Source organism: Sturnus vulgaris, chromosome 8, assembly GCF_052056855.1.
Source record: "Sturnus vulgaris isolate bStuVul1 chromosome 8, bStuVul1.hap1, whole genome shotgun sequence".
Lineage (NCBI taxonomy): Eukaryota > Metazoa > Chordata > Aves > Passeriformes > Sturnidae > Sturnus > Sturnus vulgaris.
Window position 1 is genome coordinate 3508414 of NC_142250.1, and position 15208 is coordinate 3523621.

A 15208-nucleotide genomic window follows, 5' to 3' on the forward strand; every position below is an offset into this window, starting at 1 on the left:
TGACAAGTGGCTTCTTGCACCACAGGCAAGTGTGTCAGCCAGGCTGCTGGTCCTCCTGGAGATGCAGGAGCTCCTTCACAGGTCCATGAATGGAGCAGAATTCACTCTGCTCCAGCTCACAGCCGGAATCTCTCTGCTTGGAACAATCAGCCCTGTGCTCCCGACACATCAGGAGTGCTAAAACAGCCTTTCGGAGATCGGCCTCGGGAACAACTGTACACCCAAGGGGATGGCCCATTGAATGGGACATGATGACAGGTCACAGCACGTCCCAGCCCTGCGGCACACCCAGGCTCAGGGAGGCGCTGCCAGCTCAGTCCCGAGCTGTCCCCGCTGCCCGGACCTGCGGAGACAAGCGCAGCCTGCTGAGCGCTCCAGGTACATCCAGCCGCTCCAGCAGGATGCGGCGCTTTCTGCCTCCACTCGGCGCCTGCAGTGCTTTGGGCTCTGAGGCTCGTTCAAGTTCATCCTGTGCCAGCCCTGAGCCGGGCAGGGACACCTCCCGCCTGAGCAGCGGCGCCGAGCCCGGGGCGCCACGGCCGGAAACTCTGCCGGGCACGGAGCAGCCACCTCCGAGCTACCGAGAGACACCGGCATGAGCCATCGCTGCTGCGGCACCGGCTCGTCCCCAGGGATCGGCGGCAAGGACGAGACCGCGGGCAGCCGCTCCCTCCGCCGTCTCAGAGTACGGGACACACGGGGGAAGCCGGCCCAAGGAACTCGCCAGAACCGCCCCGTTCCCTTCAGCGCGGCCCCTCCGGCCGCAGCGAGCCCCGGGCTGGGGCACAGCCGAGCGCGGCTCGTACCTGTGCTGGAGTCGCTCCGACCTCCGGGGATCGCCGCTCGAAACCGCCGCTCCGCTCCCGTCCAGACCCACGTGGCGCGGCCGGGGCCGGGGTGGGGCCTGGGCGGCTTTTTGCCCATTGGAACATTCGGCGGGCGAGTAAGTAGGCGAGGCCGAGCAATGCTTTAGGAGCAAGCGCATTACGTGTCACCGCAAGTAAGTGACTGAAGGATTTCTGCGGTAGTAGCATTTTACCAGGCGAATGATAGGGGGAAAGAACAGCGCAAGCTGGCGGGCTTCCAGCGACCTGAGATTCGTTCGGCATTTGATCTTTAAGATGAGTAAAATGGAGCGCTTTCTCTCAGTTCAGTCCCATAGAACAGTACAATCAAGACATTCTCCTTCTATTGAATCATTAAATTAATGGAAAAACGTTGTTTCCCGTCCAATGAGACACCAAAAATCATACAACGGGTGTGTTTTCCTTCAATCGAGACCCTTGAAGTTGTAGGTTAAGGGCGGTCCTACCCAGTTCAAACACCGAAAACACGATTTTCTTCTTCATCTTGTATCCCTTTTCTTCTTGTAACCCCCCTTTCTTTTCTTTTTTAGGGGGTGGTAGGCGCACTGTGGGGTGACTGGGGGCACTTCTCCCTCCTCACTGCTCACACCAGGGGCTGCTGCACCTTGCCCAGTGCTGGGGAGTTTCCTCCCAGTTCCCTCGCACTATCCCTCTTCCTGGCAAGCACTGGCAGCGATGGGGAGAGCACTGGGAGCACTGCACCTTCCCAGTGCAGGGAGGACCTGGAAGATGAGAGAGGAAGGAAATAGGGAGGCAACTGAGACCTCTTCAAATTCTAAAAGAAGCAAAGGCAGCAGCAGCCGCCACGGCCCAAAGGCGGCACCAGCGAAAAGGCTGGGACTAAATTCTAATTTATCTCGGTTTAAAGGCAATAGGTGGAATTTGCAAAAAGCGGAGACTTCTTTATAGCAGCAAAATACTGCAATAAATTCACTATTGAAACGGAGAAATCTCTATCAGCAGCAGCTCTCTGTGAAGAGGTCAGGCATCCGTTCCTCATGGCAAAGCCAGGCTCAGGGAATTGGCCACACAACCTCCCGCAGGTTAATCCCTGTCTTATTTTCCAAAAATGGCACAAAAATATAATTGTATATTAGCACAGCAAAGTCTTTTTTTCAGCTGCTCAGGCTTTGAGATGCCTCAGATTGAGATGAAAACCCAGCTCCTTCCACTTGGCCTTGCTCAGACATTCCCCCCCCCCCAACTCTCGAGCAACCAACAGCTCATAAGGAGCCAGGCAAGCCAGGGGCTTTTTCACAGCTTGTTTCAGGTAGAGGGAAGCGGGGGAAAATAAAGAACAACGAGGACAAAAAGGAGGCTGTCCTGGAAAGTGTAGCCAACCTGGCAACCTCCAGACAATAAAACACAAGGCCCCTGGCAAGTGGGGGGGCCTCACAAGCCTCTCCTGGAGGCCGGTGGGGAGCAGCTCTTTTTATGCATCTCACAACAGCCTCAACACTGGTGTGGACTGCTTTCCTCCACAAATTCCATACATATGTGCTTGCATTGGAAATTCCTCAGCAACCGCCTGTAAACAAACAAGTGGGGAAGGTGGCATTTCTGCCTTACAGACCCAGCTTAGGTGAGCTGGCTTAAAAAACACATACATATAAAAATAAATATATATATACACATACACACACATTGATATGCCTGGTCTAAAGCCAGACCTATAAATATATGTTTCTATAGATCCAAATATTTCGAGCCCCAAAATTAACTGAGCAGAAGCGGCATTTTGTTTTTCTGAAAATTATCTGTTTTTTAACCTGTTAGCACAAGCATCAGTCATGTGCTTTCCTTGCTCACAGGCCAAGTGCGTGGCTGCTTTACATCTCCAGAAAAGATCGCCTAAGGCGTCGTGTAGGAAAACCAGGATATTTGCACAACATTGCTCCCGTCATCTCACAAGATTTATGTGATGAGTTCTAAGGGCAAACCTCAAGTGCTCAAAATACCTCCCAAACAAAAACTATTGCACAGTGAAGAGTCAGAGAACACATCCCACCCATCTCCTGCCAAGGGAAGCAGGAGAAACAAGGAGATGTTTTGGGAATAGGAACAGCTCCTTGGAAAATCCCCAGTGGCACAGAGCGATGAGCAGGGGTGACCCAGTACTGGCAGAACAGCACTCACCAAGAGGGTCTCTCTAGAAGGATTTGAGACAGGCTCCTCACAAAAATCTCCATCGACACTCCCTAGGACAGCAAGAGCACAGAAAAGCTTCAGGTCCATCTAGAATCAGCAGAAATAGAACACAGCCTAAAAAGTGCACCCAAACTCAAGGCTGAGCTTCAAGAGGCTCCCAGCCCGTGGGTGGAGAGCACAGGTGAGGCTCATTGGGGTTATTAAAGTTCATTGGGGCCCTCAGGTGCTCATCGGACACACCTGGGGCCTCTCGACCCACACAGCCCCAGGAAATCTCTGTGTGCAGGGATTTTGGAGACTTTTGAGTGCCATCAATATAATAAAGGGGGAAAGGCTCATTGCCCTTTGTGAAAGCTGAGACAGAGAGTACTGTGGATTTAATCAGCATGAGCAGTTTGATAACCCAGCTGCCTTGGCAAGAACAAACAGAGCAAGAAGATTGGACCAAGTAGAGATGTTGCAAAATGTAGAAATTTGTCTGTGTGATGTTTAACCTAATGAATGAAGTAAAAAATTACTAGCCTTCCCAAAATGGTATGGAAATAGATGTACTTCACATTACATTTAGATTCTCATTCTGAGTGTCCCCGTCTCTCTCAATTGTCGATAATTGATGCTCCCGTGTCAGGAGAAGGAACGACCCAGCTGGAGGCAATGGGCGAGCCCTCGGAAATGATCCTGACGGTGACAGAACCGGGTCTGGGCCCACAGTCACCTGTCCTGGTGTGATGTGACCGCTGAGCAGGGAGAACTGAACTATGGGGCAGGACATGTCCGAGGACAGGGACAAGAATAAAACCATGCCTGCTCTTCTGGGCAAGCATGGCTCACCCATCCTAAAGCATGACCTGATGTCGCTTTTACCATCGGTTTCACGCCTGTTTCCCGATACCAGCCATTCTTCTATTTTTACCCTTCGCTATCGGGACAAGTTCGGCGTTAAGCTCTGATACGGCTACTACGGGACACGAGCAGGCAACGCGTGTGCCCCCGGCCTGGAGGGTGATTTTTGGAACACTGAAAAAGCCATAGCAGTCCCAGGCTGTATCCTCTGCGGATGCCGCCGGCCCCTGCCCCGCTCTGACTCTCGCTGCCCGCTGAACCTGGCGCTGCTGATCCTGGAGAGCGGCCGCAGCCATCACCCCCGCTGTGCCCAGACAAAGGAGGGAAGGCATTCTGTCTCACGGTCCTCAGCAGCCCATCTATCCCATCTGACTGCGGCTCCAGCAGCGAGGACGACGGGGTCCCCTTCCACCCGGCACCAACAGATCCAGGAGCTGAGCCTGACCTATTCCCTCCTGACCCCCATGAAAACTGGGTGCGATTAAAGAAAAAGGCTCTGAAGGAGCGGGATTTTCGTATCGCAGCAAAAATAGTCTCTCCAGTCAGGCTACACGGTGCCAGGGGAAACAACCCGCAGTGGGAATCCCTCGCTTATTCGGAAATGAAGGAACTGCGCTGCACGGCGACAGAACACGGGCTGGGATCTCCCTGCTTGGGTATTCTTTTACGGTCTTCGTTGTCAACTCATCTTATGAGCCTTCATGATTTAAAGGGACTGGAGAACTTAGTATTAACCCCAGCTCAGTACACCATTTCTGAGGCTCAGTGGAAAAAGGGGTCAGAAGATTTACATGTGAAATTTGTGGGGCTTGCAGACCAGAGCGGACCGCAGGCAGCCCCAGCCCAGCCGCCACCAGCAGCCTTGGCCGGAGCGTCGCCCATCTCCAACCCGCCGCACCAGGGAGCGCTGGGCAACCTCCGGCCCAGTCACGTTCCTTCATTCATCTGTTCATTTGCTTCCCACAGGAGTTTTCGGACCACCGGGGCAACGTGTGCATAACACCCCAAGTATGCTGGGGACAGCCGATATGAGAACAACGCCCCACACGCCAATGTACCCTGACATTCAAAGGACCAAGGATACACTTGTCAGTCTCCTAGACACAGGGGCTGAGTTCCTGTCCTCTCTCAAGCCCAGTGGCCCTCACAAAGGGCCCTTGCTGAAGTGTCCCAAGCGCTTTCAGGCGCTGGGGGAAGCAGCCTTAGCTGTCAAAGCTGCGCCTCGATACAGATCAGTGGCCCGAGGGACGCCTCGCCTCAGTCACACTGTTTGTTTTAGCAGTTACTTGCCTTTTACTCCACATAACTTTCCCTTTTTTGGCAAACCCGTTACTAATTCAAGAGCAATTATTATTCCTTCCTAAGTTCAGGGATAAGGGTATATGGAAGGACCACAAATACAGTAAACATTAACTCACTCTTTAGAAGAAACAGAACCCTTAACTTTGTAACTGTTTGTTACAACAAACAGGAATCTGTGCAAGGATGCGCAAGGATCAGTCTTGCACACCCACTAACCTAACCAAGTTACTTGTCTAAAACTCTTCTTATTGGTTTAGCCTTCAATATTTACATCCCATTACTTTTATTAGGCCAAATTCAAATCTATAATATAAGTATTCTACAAAAAGCTGCAGCAGTTGATTTCCTACGGTAAATTTATGTTGCTTCTGTCTCAATACAGTTGTTTACTTGCGTGTTTAACTGCTGTATGACAATTTTTCGGTACCTTTTTGTAAAGAGAGAGTCACAATGAATAAAGGTTTTGTAACGGCTAAGTACTGTTAATTTCTGTCAAGATTAAGTATTAAACTAACCAAAGATAAATTTAAGTGTTATTCAATTTACGTTCAATTCTTTTAGGTTCTGTTAAGTGCTATTAAGATCAATTCAGTATTGTTAACCAGATGTTCACTTAGGTGTACCTTTTTTTATATCCATTTAACATTAAGTTCCAGTGGAATTAGCTTGAAGTTCTGTTAAAATATGTTGGTTTGAAATATAAGATGCAATTCTTTTGATATAGAGATAAGGAATGTGAAGTTTGCATGGTGCTCACTTCTGTTAAAATCTGCTCCTTTAAACTACAGGATGCAGTTATTTTATTGTAGAGAGAAGATGGAACCAACTAGTTCAGCTTTTTAGTACTTGCTTTTTTATTTGTTTTTGCTTAAATGTCATCTATGCATAAATGTCTAAGAAAATATTGCCTCAATTTCTTAAGAGAGTTACTACTGATATATTAATGTCCCGGTTTAGGGCAAATCTGGGAGAAAACCTCCAAAGGCCCCCCCAGGAAGCAAACCCAAGTGACCCCTGTCCCACCCGGTTCGGGAATACATTTTCTCGGGGAGAAGTGGAAAAAACCTGATGATTCAGCAGGCAAAGCACTGACCAACACAAAAAATTGAGCAATATGGAACAGGAAAACCTCTCTGCGCTCTGAAGAGATGACAAATCCAGAAAGTCTCTCTCCCGTGGGTGGCAGCTCGGCTCAGTCTGTTCTCAGTCCCTCCAGCGCTGGAAAATGCCGCTGCCCAGGCCAGGTCCCAGCGGCCACAGGTCCAAGCTCCCGGTGCTTCCCCAGGCTTCCCAGTCCAGAGCAGGTGCAAATAATTCCAGGAATAAAAATGGGAAAGAACTGTCCGGGGAACTTCTCTGCTTCAGTTAGTCAGAAACTAACTAAAAGCAGAGGAAATCTCTGTCCCACTGTCCACCGCAGCGACACAGTCCAGGAGACGAAAGGATCAAACAGCTCTGTCTCTCTGGTTTGAAACAACCCCCTCAGACATTCCACCGCTTCTCCTTCCTCCCCTGGAGGACCACGGAAGGACCGCGGGCTGCCGCCCACCTCTTACCCTTGATTATTTCAGGAGGGCCTTGGCCAGCCCTGCTCCTTTCACCTGGTTCTCCAAGCAGAGCCTCACCTGCTTCGTTCAGTAACAAGTGGCCATCGTGGCAAAGCACACACAGATTTGCATTAACAATATAACTACGAGGATAGCAGACCAAACTCTACTTCCACAAATTAAAAACCTTCCCCGTGGTCATTGAAAAGTGATGTTATTAAATGCACTAAAGAAGTAGGATTACACCAAAAGGTCTCACTTTTCTATATAGCATGATAAGGAGAAACATTTTTAACTAAAACTTGACTTTTCCCTGTGTAATTAAATTGGCACAATAATTAAACAAGTGAAAAGAATTTTCTGGGATTGTGTTAGACATACATATGGTATTTCAACTTAATACATTAGCTAAAGTTACTTAAACATTTCCTTTAAGTTGCCCAATTGATAAATCTGTATTACTAAAACAAACAAAGCAAAACCAAAAGCATAACATGCAATTGAACTTCATACTTCTCTTAAGCTATTACCTAACAAAAAAATTCTACGATACTACTGATTTCCACACTTAAAATCCAAAGTTCACAATTTTCTGCAGGTAAAACACAAGATGTCAGGTACAAGTTGGAAACTCTGTGCAAATCACTTCTGTATGTCTGCTCTTTACTTATAGAATAATCAGTGTTTTCATTACGTTCCACAGAACTTCACGTTCTTTGCTGGAATCCACCTGTGGGAATAAAAACAAACTCTTCGCCACAAATGATTAGAGGAAATGGACCTGCAGTGATATATGTAGTAAAATTAGAAACTTACTTTCAGGGATAATTTAAATACAAGTATCAACAATCTTTTAAATGATAGACATGCATTTATAAAATTAGATAATTCTCAATCCTTGAGCCACTGTGTTGTCACCCCAGAGTCTGCAAGCAGCTGACAAGCCTTGATTCAATGAGGAATTAGATGATCATCTCCGGATAATGAGCATCGAATTCGCCCTAAAAACAGCTTCAGCTGTCACATTGGCAGGGAAAAATTGCCAAATCAAAACGGCTGGAATATTATTTGGATGCAGAAAACACCTGGGTTTATTGACCATTTCCCTTCCGGGTAGAATTAAGGCCTGGCCACTGCCTAAATTCGAATTGGAAGAGAACTCCCTGACATATTTTTAAAAACAAAACTCTTAAACAAAAGCTGTAATGAAACGTTTCAGGCTGAGAAAGCAACCAAATCCCTTCAGTAGGTTTTTCTGTCCGAAGTTTTCCTCAGGATAGAGATGCTTCAAACATGGCAGGCTGCTGGAGTACTTCTGTAATATTAACTGGGAAAACCATAAGACTAGCAATTTAGAAGAGGCTTTCCACGAAGCCCAGATAATTTTCTTGGAACTCTGAAGAATACTTAAAATTATGAGACAGCACAGGTTCAGGTCATAGGAAACCTGCTGAAACAGGAGAAGGAATTAATAAAAAAGGAAAAGCAAGGAATGTTAAATTTACAGCTTAACTGCTTTTCTTCATACATGTGATTCAGGGGCATGTCTGGAGGTTTTCTAAAATTTACTTGCAATGTTGAAAGAATTCAGGTTAAACAATAAAATATAAATCACAAAATCGTTCTGGTAAAACAGAATTCATACTCCTCATGCAATGATTTTGAAATTAAATATGGAAACTAAATTTGAGTCTTAAAAATGGAGTCTATAGAGAAATATTGTTCTTTCCAATATATTTATAAAGGAAATTTTGGCTTGAATTAAATGTTACAGTTTAAATGATGGTCCTAGCAGTGGTCATGATTTGTGTTCATGAAACATTTCATTGATAATTTGAGAAATATTAATTAGAAATTTATTACAATATGGTTTGAATCAAGCTGAAGTACTGGTCATAAATTTGTGAGGCATAAATTTACAAGTTTCTTCTTTATAGAAATACAAAACTTATTAAATCATAAAGAGGGCACTGCAAAGATTTAGAAGCTGTTGTGTTTGGGGTTTTTAAAAATAATTAACTATAGAAAAATCAAAACTTAACGTTGATATTTGAAAAAATGTCCACTGATATTTGAGTTATAACGAATTGTTAAATAGAAGTTGTATCTGTTCAAATCAGATATAAAATATTTTGTACCTTCGATGTTTTAAGAATTTCAACATAAAATAGATCTTTTTGACCACAATGCAGAAGACAAATCCCTTTAGCTTTATATACAAGAACTGTGAAAGTGGGGTTGAGTCTGATATCATGTTTATGTCTTTTTGCTCCGTTTGCCCCCAGCTATGTGGTTAAAGCAGTTCTTGACGTCCCCCGCCGCCTTTGCCCCTGCTCTTTGCAGCACTGGACTCGTGCATGGCTGGCGGGGGGTGATGGAGCCGCTGGGAGAGAGGCGGAGCGGGCTGAGGGCGTCCGACCCGCTCCGGTCACGGCGGGACCGCGGGCTGGGATGGTCCCTCGCCCACGGGCACGGAGCAGGACACGGAGCAGGACACGGAGCAGGACACGGAGCAGGACACGGGCCGGGCGGGCGGGACGAGGCGGCGCAGAGGGAGAGCGGAGCAGCGGCGCTCCCCCCTGGCCCGGTGCGGCCCGGGATGGCGATGTCACGCTGCTGCGCCCGTGTCTGCTCCGGATCGCCTCGGTCCGCGCGGCCGCCCTGCACTTGCTTAAGAGCTGTTCAAAGATTTTTCGGTCTCCATCCCGCCGTGCAATCCGCCGTCTGGGGATGGAAAAGCCGGCTCGGCCGCGCGTGGCTGCGGGAAAGGCGCCCAAACCTCCAAAAACGCCGTTCTGTCCCGCGGCAAGCTGCCTGGAGCGGGGCAAGGGGCGGCCGCCGGCATTCCAGGGCTCGGCTGGCGGCGCGGGCCGGCCGGGTCCGCTTGGAAGCTGCTGAGCGCGGAGAGAGCCGCCAGCGCCCGCGACACCGATGGATGCCGCGGGGAGCGGCGCTGCGGCTGCGGAGCGGGGGGGCTCCGGAGGGGAAACCGGGGCTCCTATGCTCGCGAAACACGGATGGAACAGCATCCATGACGAAGAAAAAAATATTCTCAAACACAGAGTAAGCTTTTGTTTAAACTGTTATAATGCTTAAAGTGTGCCTTATAAGTCCTCAATAATAATTATAGAAAAAACCGTTAATCTGAAAAAAAGGTTTTTGCATAGTGATCAGATTTCCATTCTAACGAGCAGCTGATCACTGTGACATAAAGGCCAGAAGAAAACTGTTTCTTGCAAAAAACCCTCCATCTACTAAAAAATATCCTCATCTTTCAAATCAATTAGTACAGAAACTATTTTAAAGTTAGTAATCTAACTGAGTTGTTTTGTACGTTTTCATTGTGAAAAAAGCAGTGTGTAAGAAGAAGAAAAGTGGTCTAAAATTTTATTCTGAGATTTTTTTCTCATAGTTTCTAGTAATAAAGTTTTTCTTTGTACCATTTAAAGCTGAGCCTGTTTGTGCCTTCCTCCTAATCCCATCTCACAACAAGAAAATTTCGAAGTAGTAAACCAAACCCCAAACCACTACTACAAATTAGTATTTCTGCCCAGTTTCGAACTACAAACAAAGCAGGAATATAGGCTGAAACATTCTGAGGAAGTAAGGCAAGAAGAGAGACGCTGTGCTGAGGGAGAAAAGGAGCAGGATGCTCAATGTGAATTAGGCGATGATTCTGGGATGCAGAGGGTTTTGGGGATTTGTTTTGGGGCCCCGGGGAAAGCACAGGTGGGGTCGGCTGTTGAAAAATGTTCATCATCATTCGACAAGCAGCAATAATTTTAATCACGCTCTGATCCCTTTTCAAAGTGAACGGATTATAAAGCTTCCAGTGGACAACATCCCAAAAAGAGAATGTGAAGACAGAGTTAAGGTCTGCACTCGAACAGTTCATATTGACCCATGTTCAATTCATCATCCTGAATATTAATATGAGATTCAGTAGTAATAATTGTCTTTAGCCGGTGATAAACGTCCCATTTCTCAAGAGACAAATCTTGTCCCGTGATTTCTTTTCCCCGGAGCTCACCTTGATTCTCCACAAGGCTTCTTCCTCGGCTCCATCCTGGGGCGTCCAGCAGCCAGTAGGAGACGAAAATAGTATCCATTTCTAATCCCAAAGGATTATTCGACAGATGTCCCTTTGAAGTATCTGGGGATTCCAACAGTTGTTTCATAAAACGAAACAGGGCAGGACAAGAGACACCATCACTGTTGGGTTCTTCTGGGATATTTTTTCTCTTAGCTTATATTTACATATATCTATGTACACAAACAACAGGACAGGAATGCTGGAGCAGCTGTCTCGAAGCTTTATTCCATCACAGTCATCAGCCTCATTTTACAGAACCAAGCAGCTGCTGGCACAGCAGACGAAGTTCTCTTTTGACAAACAACTTTTTAACAACTTTCTAGCCAATGGCATAATATTAAAATTATTAAAACAAGCGTTCGCTCAGGCCAGTAAGTAAACCTGCACGTACATTTTGCTTTGAATCATGCTTGCCTCTAATACCTTAAAACGAGGGATAAGTGTAGCCGTGGAAAGGGGACTTAACCCTTTAATTGCGGCGGAAATAAGATGCACAGCTACATGGTCACCTTTTATAAAAGGAAGAAAGAGACAAGTTTATTCAGAAACACACTTGGTTTTATGGCATGACTCGCAACTCCAAGAGTAGAGAAGAGGTGATTGGTTCAGAGAGAAGACATCCCATTCCCAGGGCCTGGTCACGCACAACAACAGGTGTTCTACCTTGTTATTAATTCTTTTTTATTTTGACCAAATTATCACCCTGGGAGAAATTCTGCCTAGCCTCGAGCTGGAGCAGCTTATCGGCTGGGAACAGAGCTGAAAAGCTCCAGCCTGGAATATTTTTCAGGCTGTAATTTTCTTACTTTCTCAATATGTGTCCCACAGATAACCTTCATTATGAAGCTTACATATTTCTACTCTCTTGCTTAACATATTTTCCCGAGGCCTGTCTCTACACAGCTCACAGCCCTATTGTTTCTTGTCCTTGCATCTCCAGCATTCTTGAATTTCTACATCTTGAAATTTGCTTTCACACAGCTTTCTGAGAGTTCTATACCTTTTCTATTTCCCACAGTGCCCCGCAGTGTTTTGCCAGTGGAGGGAGCACTGGAAGAGATACTGGGAACACTGGGAGGAAGTGGGAGCACAGGGAATACTAGGAGGGAAATGGGAGGGCTATTGGAAGCAGCGGGAGTGAAGAAGAAGGAGCACCGGGAGGGGGATTAGGAGCACTGGGAAGGTGCAGTGCTCCCAGTTCCTTCCCAGCGATCTCCCCATCGCTGCCGGTGCTTGCCAGGAAGAGGGATAGTGCGAGGGGACTGGGAGGAAACTCCCAAGTACTCGGCAAGGTGCAGCAGCCCCAGGTGAGAGCAGCGAGGAGTGAGAAGTGCCCCATGTCACCTCACAGTGACTTACCTTGCCCTCCCCCAAAAAATAGCAAAGAGGGCCTCGAGAAGAAGAGGGATTTAAAACGAAGGAGAAAAACTTATTTTCGGTAATTGTGTTTGAATTGGGGAGGACTCTCCTCTTCACCTATGATTGGAAGGGTCTCAGTTGAAGGAAAACACACAATTTTCATGATTTTGGTGTCTCACTAGGCGGGAAACCACAGTTTTCCATTAATTTCATGTTTAAATAGAAGGAGGATGCCTTTATTGTGCTGTTCTGTGGGTTTGAATTGAGGGAAAGCGCTCCATTTTACTAATCTTAAGAGTCAAATGCCAGCCGACTCCGAGGTCGCTGGACGCCCGCCAGCGACGCGCTGCTGTTTCCGCTGTCACTCGCCTGGCTGCAGGGGGCTCGGCGTAATGCACTCAGGCAGCTGGGGCGGAATGCTGGTTGATTGCCTGTGCACTTCCCGGACTGTGTCTTTTCGTAACACCTTACCTGCCGATCTCGGCCTCCCCTCCTTTCCTGCCCGCTGAATGTTCCAAAGGGCCAAAAGCCGCCCCGCCCCCAGCTCGGCTTTAAAGAGCGGCGGGAGCGGCCCCGCCGGGTGGGTCTGGCCAGGAGAGAAGCTGCGGTGTCGGGCGGCGATCCCCGGAGCTCGGAGCGGCTCCAGCACAGGTACGAGCCGCGCTCGGCTGTGCCCCAGCCCGGGGCTCGCTGCGGCCGGAGGGGCCGCGCTGAGGGGAACGGGGCGGTTCTGGCGAGTTCCTTGGGCCGGCTTCCCCCGTGTGCCCCGTGCCCTGAGACGGCGGAGGGAGCGGCTGCCCGCGGTCTCGAGCTTGCCGCCGATCCCTGGGAACGAGCCAGTGCCGCAGCAGCGATGGCTCATGCCGGTGTCTCTCGGTAGCTCGGAGGTGGCTAGGTTATCAAGCTGCTCATGGTAATTAAATTCGCCGTACTCTCTGTCTTAGCTGCTACAGAGGGCAATGAGCAGTTCCCACACGATTGTACTGGTGGCACTCAAAGTCTCCAAAATCCCTGCACACAGAGATTTCCTGGGACTGTGTGGGTCAAGAGGCCCCAGGTGTGTCCGATGAGCACCTGAGGGCCCCAATGAACTTTAATGACCCCAATGAGCCTCACCTGTGCTCTCCACCCATGCCCACGGGCTGGGAGCCTCTTGAAGCTCAGCCTTGAGTTTGGGTGCGCTTTTTAGGCTGTGTTACATGGTTGGATTGTGTTCTGTTTCTGCTGGTTCTGGATGGATCTGAGGCTTCTTTGTGCCCTTGCTGCCCTGGAGAGTGCTAATGGAGATTTTTGTGAGGACTCAGCCTCAAATCCATCTAGAGAGACCCTCTTGGTGAGTGCTGTTCTGCCAGTACTGGGTTACCCCTGCCCATCTCCATGTGCTGTGTGCCACTGGGGATCATCCAAGGAGTTGTTCCTATTCCTAAAACATTTCCCTCTTGTTCCTGCTTCCCCTTGGCACATAGCTCTGAGGTGAGCAGGACGTGTTCTATGACTCTTCACTGTGCAATAGTTTTTGTTGGGTCAAGGTTTTGGGCACTTGAGGTTTGCCCTTAGAACTCATCATGTAAATGTTGTGAGATAAGGGTACCAATGTTGTGCACATGTCCTGGTTTTCCTACAAGACAAATGCCTCACAAGATGATTTCTATTCCTTCAAAGTAGCCAATCACCTGCCCTGTGAGCAAGGAAAGTATATAACTGGTGCTTGTGTTAATTAAAGGCCAGTTTATTTTAAGAAAATGGAAAAGTATCTATTCTGCTCAGTTAATTTGGGGATTCAAAAGGTTTGGAGCTATATACACGTATACTTACAGGTGTAGTTTTGGACCAGACAGATACCTATATGTCTGAGTGTGTGTTTACATATGCATTTTTTAAAGCTGACTCACGTAAGCTGGGTCTGTAAGGCAGAAATGTCCCCTCCCCACCTGTTTGTTTCAGTCAATTGCTGAGGATTTTCTTATGCAAGCACATATGTATGGAATTTGTGAAGGAAAACAGTCCACCCCAGGGATGAGGCTGTTGTGAGATGCATAAAAAGAGCTGCTCCCCACTGGTCCCCAGGAGAGGTTTGTGAGCCCCCCATTGCCAGGTGCTTTGTGTTTTATTGTCTGGAGGTTGCCAGGCTGGCTGCACTTTCCAGGACAGCCAACTTTTTGTTTTTCTTGTTCGTTTTTCCCCCCTTCCCTCTGCCTGAAACAAGCTGTGAAAAAGCCCCTGGCTTGGCTGGCTCCTTATGAGCTGTTTGTTGCTCGAGAGTTTGGGTCGGGGAAAGGGGGAAAGTCTGAGCATGGGAAGTGGAAGGAGCTGGGTTTGCATCTCAACCTGAGGCATCTCAAAGCCTGATCAGCTGAAAAGAAGACTTTGCTGTGTTAATGCACAATTATATTTTTTTCTGCAATTTTTGGAAGATAGGGCTGGAATGAACCTGGAGAAGGTTGTCTGGCCAAGTTCCTGAGCCTGGCTTTGCCATGAGAAATGGATGCCTGACCTCTTCACAGAGAGCTGCTGCTGATAGAGATTTCTCCGTTTATATAGTGAATTCATCTCAGTACTTTGCTGCTATAAAGAAGTCTCCTCTTTTTTGCAATTTCCCTCTATTACCTTGAAACCCAGCCGAGTCAGAATTTTGTCCCAGCCTTTTCTGTGCTGCTGTCTTGTGGTCGTCCGACTGGTGCTCCCTTTGCTTCTTTTAAAATTTGAAGAAGCCTCAGCTGCCTCCCTCTTTCCTTCCTCTCTCCCTTTCCAGGTCCTGTTTCCCAAACCTTATTCTTTCCTTATAAAATCTCTGATAATCCGTTCCCCATTTAAGGCTTTGTTGTGTCCTTGTTTTTCTTCCTTCTGGGTGCTGTTGGTGAAAGGGTGGCTTTGAGGAGCACACCCTGCTCTCTTTTCTCAACAATTTTTTTGTTTCCCCAAAACAGCAATGCAGTTATCCCAATCTCCTGCTGCTGAGGGCTTCCTTAGCCTCTTGCTGCAATGAAAAATATCCAGGAAGCTTTTCCTTTCTTGAGATTGGAATGCTTTCTACAAGTCCTTGAGATGTG